Source organism: Lonchura striata, chromosome 6 (genome assembly GCF_046129695.1).
Source record: "Lonchura striata isolate bLonStr1 chromosome 6, bLonStr1.mat, whole genome shotgun sequence".
Lineage (NCBI taxonomy): Eukaryota > Metazoa > Chordata > Aves > Passeriformes > Estrildidae > Lonchura > Lonchura striata.
The window spans coordinates 42,255,789-42,282,050 of record NC_134608.1 but is presented as its reverse complement, the minus strand read 5'-3'; the positions used below and the strand labels follow the sequence as shown (position 1 = coordinate 42,282,050).

At 34.7% G+C, this 26,262-nt stretch overlaps 1 long non-coding RNA gene across 1 annotated transcript in view; it reads left to right on the top strand.

Annotated features, from left to right (window-relative positions):
- Positions 1 to 364: 364 nt before the first annotated feature.
- The window catches only part of LOC144246390 (uncharacterized), a 66,377-nt gene continuing 40,479 nt past the window's right edge, over positions 365 to 26,262 (top strand). Inside the window, exon 1 of the long non-coding RNA XR_013340107.1 lies at positions 365 to 412. This is a non-coding gene — a long non-coding RNA (uncharacterized LOC144246390). The remainder of the gene's footprint in view (positions 413 to 26,262) is intronic.

Genomic DNA, 26,262 nt, shown 5'->3' with positions numbered 1-26,262 from the left:
CTTTCATGTCTGGAGACAACTAGGTTTCTGGGTTCTGTAATGCTGGACAATTTTTACATTGTGAGACCATAGAACTTTCCTGGCTACATGAGGAACTATAATTGATTAATCGAATACATAAGATTGATTGGCAGGAGCTGAAACCAGTTTACAATATTCCAAGAGAGCAGGGGTTATTTTTAGTTTGATTTCAAGAAGATTATTAATCAATCCCCTTCATTTTTGCCAGCAGATTCTGTTTTGTTAATCATCATTGGAGAATGAGAAAGATCAAGGAATGTTTCTAACAAGAACAAATCTGTCTTAGAATGAAAAAAATATCTCAAAAAATATAGATATGGAAGACAAAGAAAAAAAAGTCATGCTCAGCTCTCTCACTGTGATGGTAAGCAAGAAGGAGGAGGATATCATGGTAAGTTCTATTAAAGAAATATCTGTTCAGGAAAGAGATGAATAATGTGTTTGGGTTTTTTCTTCTAAACCACTACAGGAATCATTCACAATGAAGGACCTGGAAATAATAGAAACATTTAATTATTGAATATCTATTAGCAAAGTAATGTTTAGACAACTTCAGATTATCTTGGAAAATCTTGGTATCAGCATTATGATAAGCTGTGGAAAAATATCAGAGGAACTGTTTTTTTATTAAATTTTGATCAAAAGTACTAGAATAACAGCAGAAATTATATTCAGCTATGTGTCTGATATTATGGCTATAAAGAAGTGATAGTAAAATGAAGACAATGGAGAAAAAGTGGATCCCAAAGACCTGAGGAGACTCATTGTTAGGGACATGGAACACTAATGGAAAGGATAAAGCATTGTAGCAGACCTGACAGATATTGAAAGTAACCATATTAATTCAACAATGGCCAACTGTCCCACATCAGGAGAAAGACAAAGATCCTTGTGAGAGATCCATAGGGCTGCCTTAGGAAATATTAAGCTTTCTAAATTTAAAGATTGAGAAGACACATAAAGAAAAGGGAAACAGTATTCAAACTCAGTCTTAAAGGAAGGAAATAATAAAAACCTCCCAGACCTAATACATGTATTTACTCGCAATAATAGATTTAAAATACAACAATAAGATGTATAGAAAATAAAGAAAATATGTTTATTCCTAGGTAGGAAGATATAATACTGAGTAAGAGAAGGGTTAAAACATTCAACTCTTTCTTAACTTAATTCCTGTCAAAATATGTTAATTATAAAAACAAAATTAATGGAATTCATTTTAGCAGAATAATACAGGATGAAAATGCTTATTGTTTTTCTTACCATATTGGAAACTCAGGTTTTATTAACTAGTACTACAAAAATTGTAACAGTCTGATTACAGAAAGAAAGCAGCAAGAGAGGCTCTTCCATTTTGCAGTTTTATTGTATATTTTATTTCTAAAAATCCTCCCTTTTTAACAGACTAATGTTTGTATCTTATTTGAGGATATCCAGTTGTAGTACACACTATCATAAACTGAATTAGTTACCATTTTTTTATGTGTCAGATAAAATTTCTATTATTACATTATTGTTTTGTTCTTATTCAGTATTTGTGTCGGTGGCACATCCTAAGGGACTCCATTTTACCTTTCTAAATGAGAAATATCTAACCACAGTCCATTTTCTGAATTTTTTTACTTTTAGTCATTTGACAAGTTCACAGCACTCATATGAATAAATACATATAAATGTAAAAATGTATTGTTAAAAAAGGAAGAGTGAAGGAAAAGAGAAATGTCACCTTTTTTCAGATGAGGAATATAAGGACAAAGTATACATAGGTAGTTTTTCAGGTTAACACTGTCCCTTCAGGATCTTTTGGGTTTTTAAAAGTATTTTAAGTTTGCATGAAATAGGTATGATTAAAAATAAAAAAAAACAAACAGACAAAAAAAAACCCCAAAAAACCCCAAAACAAAACAAAACCAAAAAGCTTCTCTAAAAAACTGCATGTCCAAATTGTCTGAGACTGTTCCCAATGAACTGTGGTGAAAATAGCAACCACAGATGTTTTGATCTCTTCTTGCTTTGTCTACTGCTTTATTAATTCATAGATATTATACCACAATTCTGTTGTTTTGCCACTACTGCTGTTCAAATAAATTAATTCTTTTTTCAGATTTACTTTCTAATATGGAAAAGCCCCAAGCTTTTAAAGTTGTCACAAATGCCTAATACCTTCCTGATCACTCAGCATCCATGGAAAAAAACCCATAATCCTAAACAGAGATGGTCTGATACTCTGCTAGAAGATATTACTGCTGCTAAGTTTAATAAAATAGGATTGACTTGCTCTCTTTATCATGACCAAGATCACATTCTTATAACAATCCAAAATGACACACTGAAAACTGCTACTGAAATGCAGAACTTGGAGACTCCATCCTCAGTTCAGTAAAAATCCTTCTGGTGAGAGCCATTTGCTCCTCTGCTGCACTCAGAGCACAAACTCTCTTTTCCATGTAGTCAGGTTCAAGACACACTTCCAACTCTTTGAAATAGTCCTTAGCATAACTTCAGTGTCAGAAAAAGCCCCCTTGGTTTCCTCCTGTCTAACACTACACTTTCAGTAACTGTGATCTTGTTTCAATCCTCCAAAGAATCCATAGAAACTGTGCTAAAACTCCTGGAATTCCTGAAGAAATAATGTGACCAAAAAATTTGCACTGATTCATGAAAACTTACCAAAAAGAAGCAATGTTTATTAATCAACTGAAATACTAAGTCGTGATGTTTGCAGAATCAAGCCCTACCTTAATTTGGACTTACATACCAAATTGATTTTGCTTTTCTTTCCCAAAGAATCTTCCTTTCTCTGTTCTGATTACTGTAAAAATTAATAGCTGAACTATTCACATTTGGATCCTAGGCTTCCAGTTTTTACAGTCATGATGTCCACTCATTGTTCCCCAGGATGGGTGGGTACCTCTTCATTTCCATTCAGAGCAACAGAAGAAATAACATGTTATTATTCAGATTTTCACTTTTCTTGGATCTCTAGAAAATAAAAATGCTCCCCAAGAAACATTTAAGGTGGGTAATTTTACAGGCAGGTAAGTATACTCAGTCAAGGATCTTGCTCAGAAAAGCATTACAAAACTTCTCCATATTGTACATAAGAATTTTAATTTTCCCTGAGAAAGGAAGAAGTAAATAATCTGTTTTACAGTGAAAACTTAAAAAATGAGAGCTCTAGAAGTTCAGCCATTAAAGGAGCTTCTAAATGTTTAAAGGACAGACTATATTTAGCTTCCTGAAATTTCTTGTAACATGTCTTGGGAAATCACAGAGATTGATTTTTTATTTTGTATCATTTTCAGTTAAAGCTGAATTTCTCATATTAAACTTGAACACAACTTTTAAACCCATAGAAAGTAAAAATTAGGTTAAAGTCACAAACTGAATGTTGAAAACATTCAGCTATCATTTCTCTCTGTTGTTTTTTGTTTTTTTTTTTTAAGATTTACTTTGATGAGTCATACCGATGCAGTCACATGAAGGTTTATTTTCCTGGTGATGTATTCTTGTGGAGGCACAAAGATATCTATGCAGCCATCCATAACCCAAGCAGTATTAATGGGGCATTTGGAACACAGTACGCCTGAAATATTGAGGCAGAGTTTATCACAAGTTGCCATGAATTTGGCAAAATTTTTGTCTTCCATTTAAGAGAGGTAAAAATAATTCATAAGGCTGTATTATAAATAAGCAATTATTCAAAAGCCCAAAATATTTCTGTTTTGTGTAACTATTATTTTCCACTTACTAAATGGAAGTAGCCTTAGGAATACATAATTTATTCATTTTAAAGACTATAGTGATCATCTATTGTACTCTCTGGTTGGCCACATGCACACGAATGCTTTCTCCCCAAGCTGCAAACACCAAACTTTCAGTAGTTCTTTGAAGTTGTTATAGTTGTATAAAGCCAAGGTTTATCAGTCATAATTCATGAAGTCTTTTAGAAAACTATAAAGAAAACACAGTTTGAAAACAAAATGGTTTTTTTTAAATAAAGGATACCAAAGATAATATACCAATGATGAGAACATTCTTTTTCTACTAAAATCCTATCCTCTCACTTTTCTTGTTGCTTTTCTGTTCCCAATCCATGCAGCTTTTCAATGAGCATTTGTTTAGCCCAGAACATTGAAAATAACACTCTAACTGCAGCATGCCAACTATCAGCTCGTCTTCCATTCTAAAATCAGGATGCAAGCTCTTATCTCCAAGATCCCACTAGGACCAGATCCACTGCGAAAAGTAGAGTTTTAATCATTATACTAAACCTGCTTTGCAGTTAGGATTTAAAAAACACCTGATCTAAGTAGGCCTGATGGTGTTCTGGTGTTGGTTTACTGTCAGAACAATAAAACACATCACACACATATAAAAAATTGTCATTTGGGCTGATTTTTCCACAGATATCCAGAAATAGAAAGAGAGTACATATACTATGCAACCTTTTGGTATATGCCCTCAAAAATGTCCCATTCTGCACTACTTATTTTATCATCAACTACAGTGAAATGTGTCTTTAACTAAAGTCTATATCTTAGATCATCCTTTTTCACCAAAGTCTGAGCAGATAGGTTTTTTGACATATTATTGAAAACACAGGAAATAAATAACATTATTTTCTATCTCTAGACAATATGCTTTAAAATTAAATGCCAGGAATAACCTTCCTTCTCCATCCCTTTCTCCTTCCCCCTCACAAGCCTGCCACTTATTTTTATTTACTTATTTATACACAGAGACTTGATATTGCAAAGAGTAGTGCTCTGCAGGCCTTCCATTTGGAGTTATATTACATTAATATATCTGATAATTGCATGTTTTATTTTCTTCAGTCATTCAAGGAGTTCACAAAGTCTGTGAAAAACACAAAATATTTGGTGTGATGTTTTGATGTTATACAGATAACAGGAGAGGAAAAACATTATTTTGTAATTAGAACAGTGTTAACATACGCAAACTATTTCAGTCACCTTACAGTAACCTGTTCAGGCTACTAACCAATTTATAAAGTCTCAAAATAAACAAAACACAGATGAGGAGCCCTCTAAGACAGCTGTTATACTTATGTCTAAATGAAACAATGGAAGTAGAAGGTTTAAGAAAATTGTGGTGTGCAGTGTCTGAGTTATTGTTAAGGGAGGCCAGTATTAGAAATTAGATTAGCGTTATCTTCTTTTGATAACCCAGCAGAATGTTTGTCATGTCATAAACCAGACCCTGATCCTCCTAACAGAGGTTGTTGATATTCCTACAGCAGGTCTCAGTTAATACCAGTGGGAGGATATCAATCTAGTTTGTTTTCATTCAGGATAAATTGCTAAAAGGCAGATTTAAACAAAACAAAAGTTTTTCTATATTTGAAATGAGAATCATTTTATTCTTCCACCTGAAAGTTTCCCTTGTCTTCCTACCTAAGCTTGTAAAAGTCAGAGTAAGTCATGAGGACTTTCTCTGTAAATATTCTGGCTTGGGAACATTTTCCTAGGAGCTACTGGACACCAGTTCTACATTTTTCTCTTTAAATGCATATGCAGTTCTTCCCACATGATCACATCTAACTTTCCTTCCTCAAAGGGATGTTCAGTTAAAATGTGGGCACATTAGACAAAGGTACATTCACGGGACTCTAACTTAATATTTATAACTTTCAGGTACACAAGGTTATATTAAGACCCAACCCCTTAAAGCAATGACTGCTTCCTCAAGGACTGAAAACGTTCAGCTCTTATTCAAAAAGGACATTCCGTCATCATAGAACTGTTTGTGTTGGAGAGGACCTTAATCATTCAGTTCCAACCCCTTCCTTGGGAGGGACACTTTCAATAGACCAGATTACTAAAAGCTCCATCCAGCCTGGTCTTGGACATTGCTGGGGATGGGACATCCACAGCTTCTCTGAGCAACCTGTTCCTGTGCCTCACCACCCTCACAATAATAAATCATGAAAAAGTACCTTGTTTTTATCATTAAAAGAAACATAATGTTAATGTTTTAGTACATAGAGCCAGTCTACAGAACGAGTGACTACATTGACACGTATTCTGAACATATTCCATACCTTTATGTTTCTGGTGGTAAAACACACTTGACAGCAAGGTGAGTATTTCAAACACAGTTGCTACCAGAATTTATGATGAGACAAAAGATACCAATAAGTTACTAAAATATAGCAATGAAAAGATGAAGATTTTTAGCTAGATCTGCAATCTCCAAATCCTCTGTCTGAGATAAGAGATTCCTCTAAATCAACAAGGCAGGAAAGCATGTAAACATGATGTGCATTACAACACAGACATATTCTCCCGTCTGTCTTCAAATCTTCTGTAAAAGGAAGGGAGGGAAACAAAAAGGATTCAACACAATATCTGCCTTTAATTCTACTTCCAGCCCTTGCAACAGACAATAAAATTAAATCCCTGATGAAACACTGATGTGTTAATGACACTATAAACTATATCTTATTAGCAGCATGGTCCTTCTTTACATTTCAGTAAGCTTTCCACATCAGTAGTGTCTGTTGCACTGGTGGAAATGATACTAAAATTTATCTGGTGCATTTCTTTTATGTATTGTGAAAGAACTCTGTAGCGTCTCAACAAAATCCTTTGGCTAGTTTCTGTTGAACAGACATTGGTGTCCTCTACAGAAGGGAAATTTCATATCCATCACATTGTCACAGTGAGTTATTGTAGATTAGTTCACAGCTTAATGCTTCAGAAGAACTTAAAACTGTCCTCTTTATGCTGAGTTACCCCAAATATGCTCATCTCAAATAAGTGTAGGACTGGGTAGAAAATAAGTATTTTTCTTCCTCTAGTCCAGACACAATTTCTCTACCAGCAAGGACAGAAAAACATGACACATAATCTGGCGCTACAAATTATACACTAAGTGAGTTCACCAACATTTCTCAAAGGTGATACACTTTGCATTCAGTGTTTAGAGCCCATGAGCAGACCAATTGGAAGAATAACACAGATCATCTTGATATCTCTTGCACGCCTGTGTAGGCACACAGTTTGTGGTCACGGGGAGTGGGGCTGCAGCCAAGCCTCATCCCCAGTGGTCACAGCTGTGAGCAGCAGGTGAGCAGCACTGACAGCAATGAGCCATGGAGAGCCCAGGTGCACTGACCAACCACCAAAGGGAGCAGAGGGCACACAGGTGTACTGCATGAACATGAGGGGTATAAAAGGCTGGGCTAAAGAACAAGACTAATAGGTGCCTGAAGCCTTTTGGAGTGGTATCAGAAAGCTTAACCCACACAGAATAACCCCACAGTTACTCTGTGTGGGTTAAGCTTTCTGAAGGTGTATGGTGATACTTGTGTGCTGTGGCTGCCTCAACTGTGGCACGTGCTGTGACACACCTATGCACAGGATATTTCACTTTTCCCTGGAGAGGCTGCAGCTTAAGTATTTCATGGTACTTCAGAGACATAAGGTAAGGATAAGCCAAACAAAATAACAAGATACTATTTAAATAGAGTATTCTAAATTATGTTGCCAGTTACACTCTGATAGTGTTTGTCTCTCTATGTATCCTATACTTGCAGTCAAAAAGCCCTTAGATCAGAACAGTTTTGGGACTAATTTGTTCTCAATCCATTAATTAACTGTACCAAGTTTTAGCTAAGGCACTAGCTATGATGATTCTGAGAAATGGCTAGTTATAGCTATGATCAAAAACATGAAGTGACTAGAATCTTGTATTACTTGTGTATGTAAAGTTATGTTAAGCTTCTTTGGGTACCTCTGAAAGGTTTTCATGTATGGTCTTCTAGGACAGCTTTCCTGTCCCTGTCTTAATATCTTATATTTTTATATTATACCATGTAGAAATGTTGCCTAAGATGATTACAGAATATCCCTTCTCTTTTCTTATTACCAATTTCTGCTTTCTACTCAATTACTAGAGAAGACAGGTTTCCTTCTAGCCAATATTAGGAAGTTAAAAATTAAGTTTATTGGTTATTGGAATCACCAATGTAAAGAATATTTGTAGATTTTTGCCTATGTAAGAAAAATTAAATTACTTCTTCATGTGAAAAGTGGAAACTTTTGCCTCAATTACACAAGACTTCACCAGGTAAAGTCTTGACACTGGCTAATCTTTTAATAGGCACTGTTGGCTTTTTCCCAGAAATAAATGAAATTGATTAATTCTCTTTCAAGATTGATTAAGTCTCTTTCAAGAAATGACTATCAGCATCCAACCCTCACACCAGAAAAATCTCTCAGAAAGCACCAAATCTTTCATGGGGAAACAACAGCATGGGTATAAAGCAGTGGAATATTTACTGACTGCTTTACTTCTGTCCTCTGCTATAAATCCCCATTAGTTGCAGCAAGGTAAAGAGCATCTCATTTGCTGTAATGATAAATGTTATAATTTCTTAAGTGTAACAAATACAATTGTATTTATTGCAGCATTTGGCTTTACAAGTCTCTCTTCTGTTTTAACTGATAGTACTGTAAATCTTGGAGCCAAAAAAAAACAAAACTTCTTTTTTTTACCACTTGCTTGGATTGATAAATTTGAATTTAAAAAATGGGAATAAGAGAGAAAAGAGGCATATGGTGGCTTTGTGTTGCTGTTACAAGTACATCAAGTTGCAGCTAAAGTATTTTCATTGGTATAGTCTTGCATAATATTATATCTATATATATAATATTATATAATTTATTTTATACCATAACTATATAATTTACACATTATCCTAACATGTAACATAATTTTATATATTTATATAAAATATATAATACATGTCTGGGTTATAATATAATGTGCAGATGGGGAAAAATTTATCTCGGTGAAAAGCCCCTCTTTTCAGAAATTGTGAGTCTCTGCTTCTTTTGGCAATTATTGAAATTGTGATTCCTTTAGTGTCTCTGAAAATCAAAGTTAAGCACAAGAGGAATAACTGATCTTTTACTTATGTCTTTAACAAAAACCCTACTAATTCCAGCAAGAGCAAAATTTGGCTTTTAACCAGCAGGTTTGATCCATCAGTAAATAGTCCAATTCCTCCTGTTTAATACTTCCAAATAAAAGGTTAGTCATGCTCCAAAAATAATGTAAATGCACCTAAATGTTAATCTTCCTCTCAGGATTACATTGCCTTAAGGTTACACATGCAATATCTTTAAAGATGTGTTCAGGCATACATAACCTGGCTGTGCTTGGGAAAACATCTAGAAATAGTGATCTAAAGTGGCTAATGCATTATTAATTTTGGAGAATAGTTTAGAAAAATAAAGTAGCTTCCTGAAAAATTAAACTGTGGTATAACTTGTCTTTATTTTGTTCAAAGGTTCTAAGATAAATTGGCCATTGCTAACAATTATATAGAGAAAACTATCATTAAACTTGATTGTGTTCCTTGGAAACTATTCTTAAAAAAGGATAACATGTTTCTGTTCAGGTCCCAGATTACCACTGGAGAATTATCAAATGCCCCCTTTACACTTCAAAATGACAGCTTTGCCAAACTGAAAGGGATTTGAAATCAGTTGTCTTCTCATAGTTCCTCTCTATACTGCTTTACAGGACTGCCTTACAAATTGAGACAGGACTTTAGAGTGAAAGAATCTTTTCTTGAATAGCGGAAAAGGTGTCTGTAGTATAATATGTAACTTTCTCATAGGGTTTCTAAAAGTTTCAAATTTTTCAAAATATTTTGAGACTCTTTACATAGCTTTCTTGGAACTACAGCATTTCCATTGTCATATTAAAGAGTTCATTACCTCTTTTTCCCTTGTACATGCTTCTGTTATTTAAAATATTTGAGGGGGATTATGAGCACAATGTAAAATAACAACTGTCTGTCAGCATCTGCAGCTTGATGGCAATATCTGTCAGCTGCATAGAAAGCATTTTACAGGTGGCTGTGTGAAATCCTCCTATCCAAAAGGGAGCTGAGTCTTCCTTGGTTTCAGTGTTCTTGCACAGCTGAGTTCAGTCACAACTTTTAAGCAAGACTCGCAACATCAGGCCATATGTTTGATAACTGAAACATTTGCAGCAGGGCAAAGCCTGGGTGTGTGTTGATCACTTGGCTGCTGGGTTCTGCATCTGCTGTAACAAAAAAAAGTACATGATGAATGCTGCACCACATCTAAAAGGAAAACTGGTACTTCTGAAATGGTAATGGTCTGACAGATTGCCAGATATTTTAAGGGGTGCTGCCAAAATCTGGTCAGCAGAGGATCTGCAGCAAGGATCAGCTTTAGTGGGGTTGAAGTTACCTGGACTACTGAATAGGAAAACATTGCAGCCCTGTATGTCTTATGGCACACAAAATTTCTATAATGTCCTTTTGTAAAAAAAAAAAAAAAGAGGAACTGCATGCCACATTATGGAAAAATAACAGTGATTACCCATTATAGTGCCTTCCTTATAAGGATTAAAGCACATGTTTTAATGATCAATAATGAAATTTCACCAAACATACCTCCTGGAGTCAGGCCTTTAAGGAACAGAGGGAGAAGAAAGTAAAAATATTTGCAAAACTACATCAGGGACAAAACAAACACACTGAATCATTATTTTCTGAATATGGGACATTGTTTTGTTATTGGTTTGGTTGGGTTTAATTAAAAAAATCTCATCCAGAAGTTTTTACATTTTTGATTATTAAAACAATAAGTGTGATTTGATTTAATGCCTAGTTCTATTACTTTCTGTTCATTTTAAAACACATACTTTCAACAGCTTTCTCTTTTTTGTTAATTCTTTATTTTTTAAGTAATTCAGATTTTGTTATTAAGGTAAATGAATCTATACTGTATAGTTAGGACTTTCTTCTTTCATTTATAACAGACCCAATGCCATATGGACTTAAATTTTTGTCGTATTCCAAAAGACAAGTTCAAGCCTACTTTAGAGTATTTGTTTTACTTAAATTCTATGACATCGTGAGAGAATACTTCAGAGGATGATACTGTATGCTAGTGCTGAAAAGAACTAAGAAATACTTGTTTAAAATGTAGAAGTATCAGTTCACACCAAGGGAAACAATTTTAAATCACTATTTACATTGCATGACAAATAATACAAACAAAAGTGGAAATGTTATAGAGAATATAATATAAATTATATCCTTATCTAACATGAATACACTCATAGCCATTAAAAAGCTTAAGAATTTTAAGCATTTGATATTTTTCAACATCTGTATTTTTTTCTTTTCTGTAAGTACCTCTAAGGAAATTGTTAGCTTAAATATGGGTTTTGAGAGAGGAAAGGAATCCCTCTCCTCCTTCAATATTACAAAGTTAGAGTAGTAGGTTGGAGCAGAGTTTAGAAGCCTAGCTATTTTTTTTAACAAAAGTACATTAATTTTTTGGGATTTCTTAGATATTTGCCTAATGACTTGTAAAATTCTCCAGTCATGTTGTTTGTGGGGTTTTTTTCAGGAATTTGCTTCTTTATTAAAACAAATAAAACAGCAACCAAACCTCCTATTAAAGACTTATTGATAATCTCATCTCATAGGTGCTGCATGTGCAGAAAGGGCACAAGGTCCTCCAATACCTTCCAATCTTTTCTTACTAAAATTTAATTTCTTTGTGTCTGGCATTAATTGTGCTGCCTATCATTTCTGGTGAATATGCAGGCAGTTTTGAATATCTGCATTGCAGAACACCAAGAGAAGGGGCAGTTTGTGATTGACTTAAAGTGAAATTTGCTTAGTTGTCTGTGGGATGCTATTTGAATCTGTGCTATATTGCTCAGTAAAAGGAATCCTAGTGAACTAGTGAACTGACAAAGTTTGATAATAAAAATCGATTCAGAGCAACTAAAACTGTTATGAGTTAGTCTTGTACTGACTAATTTGGCAATGAAATGCAAATTAAATACAGTGTCATAAATGCAAAATAAGATGTGCAGGTGAAAAGAATTGTGTGAAGCACTAAGATAGGGTTGGTTTTTTTCGTTTCTGTACTTGCTTAAGAAGATGATTTGATGTGCCACTCTCAGGTGAAAATTCAGCAATGCTAAAAAAAGAGGTCTCAGACTGCAGTTATATCAGCAATCATTAACAAAGGAATTGAGAAATGAACAGCAGAAGTGCACTTCTGACTGAAGCAAAATCCAGAGTATTGCATGCAGGTCTTTCAAAATAGATAAAATAGAGCTAGAAAGATATGAAAAAAGCCAGTAAAATGCTGAACTCATGGAAATTCTGATGTATGAATTAAGAGCTATTTAACAGATGAGGGAACAGGGAAACTTGTCATGAATAGCTTGTAAAAAGAAAGCATTTTCCCAAATCAGAAGCTGCAAGAAGGGTGCAAGCATAAAAGTTTGTTTATTTTAGAAGTTTAAAGGAGATTTTGTTTTCCAACAATATTCAACAGTGTTTACTCTAAATCAGTGGCACAAACATGTTTTTCATGATTGCATGAATGGATTAAAAATCCAAAATAGATAGTCTTCTTGAAGGAAAGGAAGTGGGGATTATTATGTGTAAGATTAATTGATAGGCATATGACCTCAAGTTCTCCAGAATATTTGTCTAATTTATCTTATTTTTCTGAAAGGAGTTGAATGTGTACACAGGAAAAGAAAGCTTGATAGGTGCGTGTTGCCTATTTTTATGGGAACAGTTGGCATTTGTTGTGAATTATGGCATGAAACAGAACCTAAAGCATTTTCTCTTTCTTTCTCCTAAAAGATGATCTAAACCTAAATCAGGTAGCCTGTAAAAAGAACTTATGGCCAGATTTTATACAGGTTATGTTAAGCAGAAAACTTTTTAACATAGGAGAATCAGAGGATGAACATATGTGTCACAATTATGTGAGGGAAGTGGTTCAGAACATATTTTGGATTTTTGAGATCTCCAGGTATATTGCCAGTGGTACTACTGACAAAAAAAAAAATCAACCAAAAGCATTTTAAGAGGGAAAGTTTAATGCTTATAGGAATTCTTGAGTCTATTAATAACAAATAAATCTTATACCAATTGCAGAAGACCTTCTGTTCATGCACAGAAAAAAATGCTTTGTCCTGTCAATAGCTAAGACTTTCTCTGCTCTAATTACCTTCATATTGCACACATAGTACTGGATTAATTCTGTCAGAGCAAGTGAAATATTCCCCAATTACTGCATATGTCACCATGGCCAAGAACAATGGTATAACTTCTCTGATGGATCTGAGAGAGTTTTGCAGAAACCTGCTTGGCCAGCAAGTGTGCTCTCTCTCTCTCTTTAGAACTTACTGAGCTCATTATGTAAAGAAATTTAAGACTGAACAGTACAAAAAATTCCTATGATAATAATTCTGTGAACTTCCTGAGAGAAATATTAAATATGTGCCACTGGACTAGGTAAAAGTTTGGGATACCCTACCATCTTTCAATACCAGAGAGGTAGACAGATGATCCTGGGTCACATTTACCAGTGTCTTCATCTCTTATTTCTATGATAACAAGAAACCAATTGAATAATGCTGAGCTATTGCAAAATGCATTTTTGTTGTCTGAATGAAACGAAAATTTGCCCGTGTTCCCACACAGTTGTCCATTGTTGTGGTAAATGCCAAAGGATATTGAGGCAGTGGGAGGGAAAACAAGACAGGCAGCAATAAAGGTCAGTATAAGCTGAGCCTGCCCGATTTGCTAAGCCCAAACTGCTCAGGAGAACTTCTGCAGCTCCCTCTCTGCTCAGGGGAGGCAACATAGCAAGAGAAAGGCTGTGTGGTGGTATAAGCACAGCCCGAGTGCTAGTGAAAATAACATGTGAAGGTGGAGAATGTCCATATTTTTTCTATTGTTCATTTGGTAGCTAAGCACTTGTTCAGCAATGAGGGACATTTTGGAGGTAATAGGTGAAGTCATCGTGCCTGCTTATACATGGAAATTACCTGTGGGAGAAGAGCACAGGATATGAAAGTGGTGGTCTGGAAAGTTCAGGCAGATAAAGGGAAAAGTTTTGGCAAGGAAACTGCAAAGGACAATGGTTAAGAAACTGTAATATAGGTTGCTATTTTATGAGGGCCACATGGTGTGAAATGGCAAGTGGGTGCTACTGTGAGCACAGATGCCCATGGTGCTGAGCATCACTGTTCCTCCTGTGACTGTGGAATTCTTACTGTGGACATGTAACCCAGCCCACCAAGGTTGCTGCCTCTTGTTCTAGAATCTCATAAATTATGAGATGCAAAACTTGTAGAAAATATTTTCGTTTCAGGCTTAATTATGAAGTTGTGAGCATATTTAATTTTATCATGGCAATAGACATTGTCCAAGTTTAGAAGTGTCAAGGAAGGAAATCAAATCCCTCTTAGTAAATTTTAGTATCTTCTTTTCCTGAGGATTGGATAGAATTCTGCCACTCTCACCTTCATACCTATTAGCATATCCTGGGAAAATAATCTCATAGAGTCTGCTCTCCCCATCATATTTTTCCATCTCTTTGATGTAATATTTTCTCCCTTTATTCCCATAAGTAGTGTCTGCAAAGGAAGTCATGGACTCCTATAATCACTTTTTTATTTTCAATGCCACATATATAAATATAATCAGATCTTGGCTATCTTAAGATGTCCTGTTTACTGTGGAACAGTTTTCTGATGGGTTACAGTTATGCAAATGAGAACACACAAATTGTTAAATCTGGCTTGATTTCTTTCTCCCAGACCAGTTTAGAATAATAGAAGTAAGCTGCTCATTTTGCATCCACTAGATGCCTCATGGTAAGCTAACACCAGGACTTTTTAAATTTGAAATTAATAGCTGTATCAAGCAGAAAGATGCTTTTATTTAACACAGGAAAACAATTGGATGCCTGAGGCACCTGTGTTCTATTTTCTCATCCGTCATTAATTCACTGTGTCTTAAGCAGTTCACTTAAACCAAGATATTTATACTCACTCAGCTAAATATACCTGAATAAACAGCACTGTTTTACAATCTTTTTAGTGTATAAAAAAAAATTACACTTCACCATTAAGTGCTTTCATGTGAATTTGAATTCTTAACTATATAAATTTGAAAAGCTTAGAATGACAATTTTTCTTTTGATTTCAACTATGTTTCATGGATATAAAATATTCACATTATAGGCTGCTTTAAGAAATTCTTGGTTTTCTAAGGAGATATAATACCTTCAGATAAAAATATTATCTAGAAATAAAATGCAATAATATTCATGGAGAGGAAAAATTTTTAGGGTGTAGGAAAATGTTGGGAATTAGTAGGAGTTAACCATGGAGTTCTCTTCCTCCCTGTTCTATCTACCTCCCTCCTAAAAAACCAGAAACTCATATCCTGTTTCCTAGTCCCTGATTCTCATTAGTGATCAAGCTGACTGATGATTTTCTGCTCAGCAATGTTGAATGTTGCATCAGAGCACAAAGAGCTGTATCAATTTCAAATAATCCAGTTATTTGCATTTGACCAATCCTATAAGCTTACAAATCAGCATGAGTTACAGGTTTTTTTAATGAAGTCTAAAAATTTCTAAAACATATTTTTGGACCAGACTCTAGGCTTAGGGCTAGCCTGAGACATTGGGTAATACATTAAGATCCTACTTGCAACCTTAGTCTGCATGCATTTGAAAGTATTTTCTAAGCTCAGCTATATTTTAAATGAGGACAGTAAAAGTCAAGAATATCTTTAAAGCTTAGATTCATTCTGCTGATGTTACAAAAATATGAAATAAAAACACCAAACTTGAATTACACTTGTGTCAAGAGAAGCCAGTTACTAAGTGCTGATCATACAACCTGTGCTCTGGCTACCACAAACAGATGGGATTAAAAAGCCTCTGTATAAACCCCAAGGAGCAGATGGATATGAGTACTCAGATCCCATTTTCTCTGACCCATCAGCAATTTCTCATCTCCTACCATAAAATTAAACTGACATGACCTTTTGGGTTTGACCCACTCATCTGCAAGTCACTAGTTGTATGCTGTGTCTTGAAAATGTTTTCTGGCATAGCAACAAGTGTTGCAAAGAAAGAAAAGTATTTCCACAGGCAAGAATATTTAAGGCACATTTCTCTATATTATGTAAGGCTTTTTATATTGTTATAGCTCCAGATGGCAAGTTAAAATAATCTATGAAAACCTAAAGCTGTAATAAAATATCTGTCACTTTTATTTCATTTTTGCATTTATTCTATTTTTTTTTTTTTACTTCTTTTAGCTAGTTTATCAAGCCTCTTAGTTCATGCAAGTTACATACAAGATTTGATTGTTGAAGACCAATAGAGATATGGTAGATGTAGCTGCAGTGAAATGACAGTGAGAATTTGTTCCACAAAATAATATAATGTGTAATAAATAATAATTTTTTAATCAAACCTTGTCTAAAATACAAACTAGGGAACTTCCTTTTTATTTTGTATCTATTTCTATTGTATCTGCCACTACAAGTTTGATTTCTGTTACAATGAGGAGAGAAAATTTAATCTTATTCTTCCTTTGGACTTTAGGTGTCTCAAAACCACAAACTGCTTCTTTTCCACTGCCTATAATATTTAGTATCTCATCAGGAATCCCTTCAAGAATAATTCTTTTGGTTTTTTCCTGAGAACGCATCTTTTAAGTAATCTGATCAAGTATTTCTGTTGATTTTTTTCTAAAGTCAATATTTTTCTACTTTTTTGTTTCTCCTTGCCCAAATCCTCTTTACTCTGAATTTTTTAATCCTTCTGGGGCAATAGTGTTTGAAATATTTTCAAATTCTTCTTCATGTAACAGTATTGCCTGCATCTTCATTCATTGTTTCCTGTTTCCAAAAAATCTCCAAAAATTCCAGGAACTGTAAAGCTTACTTCATATATTCTAGCCTAATAATTTCTTTGAAAACCAGAATTGGTTAATTACCGCCCAGCAATTTTAACAAAGATCAAATAAATTAGCATGTTCAGCCTTTGAATACTTAATTATGTGGAGGCATCTTTGTGGATTTTTGTTAATTTTAGTGTAGACTGAGATAGCACTTCCTGTACTTTTACACCAATAATTTCTCTTTGAATTGGAGAATGAGTCTATCAGTCTGCCTCATTATGGTATCTGAAGAGCATGGAAAGGAAACTTCAGAAAAAAAACATAAGCAAAGAGTCATGATTATACACTTATGATAGGTCCCAATTATGTTATGCCAGATAAAAGGGATTTGTGTCCTGAAGTTATATACATGTGAACTGGAGAAGTCTTTCAGCTGAGCACACACACTGGATTTCATTATTTCCATGATGCCTTTCCAACATCACAAGTGTACAGCCAAGATAAGCCTTATTGGCTTTTCAAATTTTTGAAATGATCCTTCAAAACCTGTTTTCTTCAAGTATATTCTGCCTTTCATAACAAAGGGAGACTTCCTGTGACCTTTCTTTTTTTCTCCTGCTTCTGATTCATAAACTAGATGATTGCATCTGATTTACCCTTCGATGATCTCTAGTGTTACTGTACTCAGCTGGGAACTTATAAGTTAGCTGTGAAGCACTCGAGAGATGTGTGACCCAAACATCAGCATAAAGCAGTTATCCGTTTCTGCCTCTTGGTGGGTAAAATTAGAACAATAGCTCTTTTGCTTCTAAGAAACTTAGACAAATATTTGGGAGGATTTTTTGTCCTTAGCTACAGTCCACCTAAAGTTAGTCATCAGTCTTTAAGGAGAAGAACAAGGTATTTTATAGTAGTATGCTGACAACATGTATCAGCTAATTCTAAATGTTTAGACAATTCTACAGTGAGTTGCTGTACTTCTGTAATGCACTGTTGAAACTGAGGCAGTTTCAGTCAAAATATTGCATAAAGAAAATGTGCTGCCTTCTAACTTTGACTTAAATGCAGGGCTCTATGGAAAACAAATTAAAAACTTACAGCATCACTATTTAATGACCTATTGTACTATATTCCTAGTTTGTTCATATTTTGAGTGAATGTGAAATATAAGCACTGTTTCTCAATACTGCTATCTCTGGTTGGTTGGGGCTATCAGGTTTATTTCCTAATTGATAATAAACCTGAAGGACACATTCTGGCTGAGACAGCATGGAGTCAGATAAGGACAAGATTGAAGTTAGTAGCAACAAAGGAACATGAAGTTTGTCTGAAAATTTTCAGAAAAATTATATCTATTATTTCTGACTTAAATTTCCTTAACCAGAAGTTTCGCATCTTTATGAGGATAATGATAAAAACCAAAAAAGGAAAAACAAGCAAAAAGAAAAATATCCCCCAATTATCAAAATAATTTTGCATGTGTTAACGAGGCTCTGGAATGATCTCACGTGAGTTTATGACAGGCATGATATATGTGTGTGGGAGGCCTAGGAAGTACCAGATTCTTGCTGTCCGCTTCATGGTTTTATTTACCTCACAACTAATGTTTTCACTTTAGACTTGACTTATTCTTCTGCACTGATTATGTACTGTATAAACTGCAGGAGGAAGTGATCTTTGATAGATGATTGCAATCAGGATGATAATATATAATTTTGATTAACCAAGAGAGTTTGATTAATTTTGATGTTAGAATTAGAATAATCTTATGCTGGAAGAAAGAGCTGCTTGCTGTCATTTAAAAAGAGTAATAACATAGAAGATTGTTTATTTACAACTCATCCAAATACTGAGATGCAGCTTTCCTAAATTTTATCAGGAAAAGGTAAACAAGACAGTGCTGTAAAGTGAATTCAATATCAACAATGTCTTTACAAAGATATATGTATGTTGTATGCATTGTCTGTTTGCCTGAGCTCTATGGAATAATCCTCGTGTATGTGTTTCATTTCTGAAAAGACTACAGTGACTATTATTTGCCTGTGCTACCTGTGGTGCCATTTCCACAAAAGCCACACTAAGTGCAACTCTGTGTGTTGTCCTCTTTATGGTTTGTTATGTGCTGTATGCATGCATGAGAGTTTTAACTGGAAGTCACTTCTCTGTATCTATTTTTGTAGATTTTTCTTGGAATTGAGGGTCAAATTGTATATTTATTTCATCAATCTTTTTTTGGCATAATTCCATCATATGATGTTTCTACACCTTTAATAAATAAAACAGCTATGTGTAGTATAAAAGACCATAAGAAACAGTACTGGGCAATGCACACTGCATTATGATAAAAAAAATTTAAGGAAAGGAGACCAAAAACTTATGATGGGCTGCTGGCTATCATTAATATCAAAATATAACCTTTTATTCCTTTTAATTTGAGAGCAACTATTAGGATAAGTTGCTATTCAAATAAAACAGGAAAGGTTCCCAACTTTGAAACTGACACAGATTGTGGTCGAGTAAAGGGCTACAACTTTAATTGCAGCACTTGTTAAACTCACATTACAAATTGCATTTATTTCTCCTGAATTAATTCTGTGACAATAATTAACTTTATTTAAAAGATCAATATTCCAGTGCCAAACAGAATCACATCCACTGTGACAGAAAGACACTTATAATGCATTTAATTCTGTTTTATTGATTTAGTTGCTGTTTTCTACTGTAAATTTAAGCAGAACTGCCAGGGTTACAGAGACTAGGAGAAGTGATAAAGATACCTTTCAATCACTTTCTGTGCATGCCTGGATGGATTCAGGACACAGAACATATGTTCTAAACCAGATAGACACAAAGTCTATTATAAAAACACAACCTAATACTCCCTTCTGGCCTCAGTATTTGGTCTGGCATATAGACATTTTAGACATTTTCATCTCTATTACCCAAAGCTGGGAAAAGTACACTGAAAATCTGTTATGGTAGTATCAGCATTTGCAATTGCAGCTTATTGAAACACTGATAAATGTTGTGCTTTAACGTTAGCATACAGTGAAAAATAGAAGCAGGTTTTCACTACTGTTGCTCCATGCGCAGCCAAACAGCACTGAAGGTTAAATACAAGTTGAACCACAGGCACAAGATATGAAATGCATTACAAGTTTTATTACTACTGTAATAATGGAGAGGAACATTCCAGTTATAATGGATAAGAAACACTTCAAACAGGTGAGAAGATACTTCTAAGGATAAATTTTAATTTGCTCATTGCTTTTGGCTGCAACACATGCATGTAAATACAGTGGTTTGCAGTAAAAAATGAGTTTGTGATAGAAAAATTTAAAACCTAAGTAGTAAATAGCTATTATGAATTCTTAAGTATTGTTTGGAAAGCTACTTTGTGCCTCATTCTGAGGCTTGCTTACATTCCTGCCTGCCCTGGGGGCAAGATTTGAGGATGTCTGTAGTCAACATTCCCCTTGGAAATAAGCTTTGGATTGCAAGGTCTCAGTCAATGCATTCACTCCTTAGAATTCTGTGAATTCTCAGTGGTGCTTTTCAGTATGATCAAATAACACAGAATTCTAGATTGATGAATACAGCACAAAGATAAACTAGAGAACCATTTTCTAATTTAGATGCAAGTAAAAGCATCACATTTTTGTCCTGGTTTAAGAAAAAAAAAAGTTCTACAGTTATTTTTTTGTGGTTTGTAAAAGTTAAAGGATATTTGGATCAGACTATATTAATTTAAAATGCTAAAATCATGAGCTTAAAGACTGTGCAAGCTAGAACAGTTTAAGTACTTCTTAAAAGCAAATTAGAATAGTTTAAATGCTTCACAACCCAGTGTAGTTATACATAATTTGAAACTTAAAGTTTGTGAGGGAGTTAAAAGCCAACTTTAAGACAAATATCACTCAGTAATAACCATATAATGAATTTGAAAACATTTCTCTAAAATTTGACCTGTAATAGCAGGAATTTTGAAGGGGGCAAAAAGAACCCATAAACAAAATAAAGCGGGTCTTTTTTTCTTTTTTCTTTTGTTGCTTCAATTAATTAAAAAAAAAAATCAACAAATGGCAAACACACAAACAAAAAACCAAAAAGAATCCACAAACAAAAAACCCCCAAAGAACAAGGAACACCCATATTGTTACAACTTAAAATAGAAGTATAATTTTCTTTTTACTGATTTTATTCTCAGTACCAAATTGCTGGTTCATATATACTACAAATCACCAGGCTGCATTTTCTGCACATTCTGTTATAGCAGGAACTGAAGGCTGCTTTGGCAAGAAAATTTTCTACTGTTTGAAGAAGTTTGCACCCTTGAGTTTTTTATCTGAACCCTATCAGCATATCATGTCTCTGAGTAGCCAAAAACCTCATACAAAAATGTTAAGAGAAGGGATGCTTTGAAGGTTTTTTTTAATAAAACCTGTCTAACCAGATTCAAGTTACTAACTGTCGAGGCAAAAATATGTTCATTTTTTCTCTTGCCTGTTCAACAAAGATCTAAATGTCCCTTTTTCTGTTATGAATTTGAATATTTTAAAGGAAATAAAATAATTTGTGTATGATATGGCACAAAAAAGGTCTAAGCTCCCTTTGCTAATGCAATGAGCTGCCTTGAAATGCACAGAAGTCAATGCAAACATTGACAGTCCTCCTAAACTTATAAAATACCCACAGAGTATGGAAAGCTTTTTTTCTAAGAATGCCCAAATGAGTTATAAAGGAATGCTTTATTTTTATGTTCTCATGGACCATTACATCTTTTTTGAAGCAGTGTTATTTTGAATCAGTAAATTTTGAATGTATAATACAGTAAGCTGAAGTTTATACTGAAAAAGCATTTATTATTCAAATGTCTTTTCTTCATCATTCATACACTAAACAGTATTAACATTGGTCTTAAAATTGTAGACTATGCTTCCACAATTTATTCAGGCAAATAGACCTTTCAGGTTCTGGATGCAGTGTTATAAGAATGCCTGCATGGATAAATTTTTTCTTAGACTTGCCATTTAATATAGTGCTGGTGAAGTTTTCCTCCTTTTGCTCTATTTTTTATCATAGTTTCTGTAATATAATGTTGCATTATTGTCAGGGAGAGATCACAACTGCAAGTTCTGTTTGGGGTCTAAACACTGCAGAAGAAATAATTGCAGTGGAAATAGTTTCAATACAGGTTTACATTTTTTGAGGAAACCATTGCTTTCAAATCTGTTACTCTTGGAAGATAACAATGAGCTACTGGCTTCCAGACCCTGCAGCATGGAGAAATCAGAATCAACTTGTTCCATCTATTATTGAAATCCCAATCAGCAGTAAAACCTTCTTTGTACAACTACATGATATTGTAACCTTGAATACTTGCTGCTCTGGTTGAATTCAGAACTAAAAATGAGCTTTAATGACCAAAACTTTGTTCCTTATATATAGACAAGGTACCTGAAATAGCTTCTTGTAGCTTAAAGGTGTTATAGTAGTGGCTAAAGTATTATGACATGAGATAGGCAAGAAAGCTCAGGCTGTAAAAAGATTTATTTGAGAAAGCACAGGTGAAATAAATGTTACCATTTCTTACATGTGCTGAACCAAGGGAAAGAGTTTTAGTTAGGACCTTGCTCAGAATGACACTTTATGCTGTAAGCTAAAATCTGTGCCAGAACTGGGATGTGCAACCAGTACTCTCAAGGTCTCCTTTTGACATTTAAACCTCAAGGATAACCTTGATTTTATTCTATACTATGCTAGAAGGATTTTATTTAATGGAAGCAAAGCCTTATTCTCCTGTTAAGGCTTGGGGCAGCTAGTGTGGTTTCACATTACAGAAGAGCAGTAGGATTTTTTCATCTGTACAAAAAGGTACACACATTTTCCTTTGTATCCCAGAAATGCAATACAGATTCCTCGTGGTATTTTGCTTCCCTATAGGAGGGCTGAACTGGAAAGTAATCAGGAGCACCATTTCTGGTGTTGGTTGTCAGTTGACCATAGCCAGCAATGAAGCATCAAACCATCCCTTGCTTGTTGCCTTCCCACCCCTCTGCCTTGCTTCACCCCAGTAGGATAGGGAGAGTAAATGTGAGAAAGAAATTGTGTTTCAAGAAAAAGATGTTTTAATAAATAAAGGGAAAAAAGGCATCATTTACCACCTTCCACAAGTAGGTCAATGTCCAGCCACTCTCAATGAAATGGTTACTTTAAAATATTAACCTCTATTTTTCTGCTCCAAATATGAAAAATAATGATTATCACCAACAAGCTCTGCTACCTTCCCTGTTTTTTGGGAGTTTTAGTTTTTTTTATTATTTCCCTCTGCCCCTCTAATCCTTCTCCAAAGGACTTATATTAATAAAAATAAAATCTGACCTTATAAATTTCTTATTCAGTTTTACAGATCATGAGGTTTGAGCTATTCAGATAATGTCAGCAGCTGTTCTTAATATTTGTTTTACCCAGTGTGAACTGACCCTAAACTGAATGTTTGTCACTAAGAAATAGAATGCTTTAATGAGTTTATTATTCATTGTTAAAACTGTTCTTTTTTGAATTTGTTTTCATACACATGGTTGAGAATACTTTGCAACAGTAACTCGGAATGTACAGGAGGGGTCAGTTTTTGTTCTATTAGCTACTGTCATGCAAAATACTGTTATTTCTTGTCCTTTTTAAGTGCAGGGAGGGTTGTAGCTGAAAAAGATTTTAACTTTTACCATTTAGAACTACTTTACCTTGTTAGTTTAGCCACTTGACACAAGAAGCCTGAACATATTTACAGAGATCATAAAATTTATATAACCATTCTTGGGAGTGTTCAGGGTTCTAGATTACAAACATCTAATTTAGCCTGGGAGTTTAAGCAAGTCACCTTTTCACTGTTCATTTTCTAAAAGATGGTGAAAAACCCATATACCTGAATGCTTTGACAGATATCTACCTCAGGCATGTAAGTTTTTATATTCTAAGGCTCTTATGTTCTAATGCAAATGGTTTAACTTCATTTCCTAAAACAGTTGGCACATTAGAATTTACTTGGCCTAAAACTCATAAGTGTGACAATTTAGCTTTCAAAACATCAGTTATTAGCTTTGTCATAAAAATGTAGCTGTCTGTATTCATTGGATTTTGATACAAAACTGCTATTTTATGCTTACTGTCCAAAAACTTGGGCAAGAACAGCTATTGTTCTTGTAGCTTTACCTTACAGCTGTCTGTAGGTCTCCTTTGTGTCCCTCAAAATTACAACACAAGAGGCTCTTGCCAGGGAGCAGCAAAAAGTGGCTGCTCTGAGCAGAAAATAGAGGTGGGAGGCAAGGAGGAGAGACAGGGCCAGTGCCCTCCCAGGTGAGGAGAGCAGCCCCAGCATGCCTGACAAGAAGGGCAGGGCAGATCTGGAGATCAGCCAGCACCTCAGTGCTCAGTGAACAAATCTGTGCTGATAGAGCAAAGCTGAGCTCAGGCTCAAAGCTGAGCACAAACACAGCTGCCACTGGTAAGGATGAGCCTTCTTGAGGGTCAAGGGCAAAAGGCTGAGTTTAAGGCAACTCCAGAGCAGGACAGTATGGGAGAATGTGGACAAGGTTTCTAATAGTTCTGATGGAAGCATCTTCCAAGGTCTCACAGTTGCACCATATCAGACTAAGGCCCAGAGGGAGAAGGGATTGCAGTCTCTGCTGATGCAGGTAGAACCCCTACAGCTGTGAGGTACAGCGAGTCTTATTTACACAGTGTAGAAGTGAAGTTTTCTCATATGTTTAGGCAAATTTCAGGATCACTGCAGTGTTACAGTAGATTTGGGTGGTAGAAGATGGATGAGTAAAACTTTGAGGTGAGGAAATGCAACTCAGGATGTAGCAGTAAGAGGTTCTTGTCTTCTTTCACTCTCTTCAGCTGTTCTATTACATAGAACATTGTCTGGGCTATTTGCTTTCAGCCTGGATTTAAATATGCAACTGTGAACAATTGAAGACTTTGTGCATTGAAAATGAGCAGCACCTGGTTGTGCTGCATCATTTAGCAAAGCCATTTCTACTCAAAGATTACTTTCAGTTGTAAACACATGAAGAATTCATGAAGGAAGGGTTGTGACAAAAAAAAAATTCTTCATGAAGATGTTATTCTGACAAGGCTCTGCATGCAATACCTAGTCCTTGCTTGCTTACATATAAAGTCTAACTTCAAAAGGCCTAAGTTCAGTGGATTTGGAGGTTGTTTGCTTTTTGTTTATAAGAATCAAAGAACTACTTTCTAAACAAAACCTTGCAGTATCAAATAAAATGTGAAATGCATTTGGTCTGATAATACATTTTTAATCCCCCCCCCCCCCCCCTTTTTTTTTTTTAATTTACTGAAATGCAGTAACAGTGCTGCATTTTCAAATGCACAGTAAGTTCAAAACTCTTGCCTGGACCACAGGTGGCAGTACATGTTTAAATATGAACATATCTAAGCATCTTTTGTCAGTATAGAAGGAAACTTGATTTTTGCTTGTTGTGGTTCAGCTAAGGGAGATCAAATATTATATTTCTTAGACTGTGTGAATTCAAATCCGAGTTGAAAAGGTTGGAATGTATGTACTAAAGTAACATTGCACCATATGAGAATGTCCTAAAGTAACTGTGATCACAATAAGTGACACTGTAGAATAAGAAAAGGTTCTGTTGTCTGTTCTGAGTTCTGACCAGTTTTTTTTAGGCAGATGAATTAATGTATTAAAGCTATACATGGATGAATTTATTTGTGACCACATTTCTACATGTGCCTGTAAGAGCTTGAGCATATTTCTCATCTGCTTTGGATTTGTTTGCATTTTTCCTAAAAGTAGGTAATGATAGCTGACAGCTTTTAATATAACTACCAGAAGCTAACTCAAGCTTTCAAGATTCTATTATTCTAAATTAAAATATGCTAGAAAAACTTAGGGAGCTATCTGTGACCAATAACAAAACATTGGTTTTGTCATCTGTAGTACTTAAATAATACATCTGCACCAATTAAATACTTTCTTTATTGTAGCACCTTTTACCATAGGTAGTCTGATAAATTCTGAGATATAAAGTGGTAAAATGTTCATAGTGAAATCACAAAATGGAAAAAAAGTACTAAGAGAAAAGCTTTTAGGCTTTATTTTTACATTTGAGATTCATCCTTCATTTGCAAAAGACCACCTAAGCATTCAGGAAGAGTGATGCAAGGCTTTCTTTTACCTGCTAATCTTCCTAAATGGCCAGAGGCATTATCCCATTACACCATTATCCCATATTCTTCCAGATATAATTTACTATTTCATTTTATAGTGTCAGAAAGTAAGGGGGGAAAAGTTATGTTTGCACGTATGAAAACAGCTGTAGTAGACTTTCTTGTCTAGAAGGAAAGGATCTTGGATTAAATTTCTCCAAAATACTTAAAAATCATTTCATTGCAAAAGGTTTTGTCTTTTCTTATGTAAAGAGAGGCTGTTGTTTTTCAAATGTA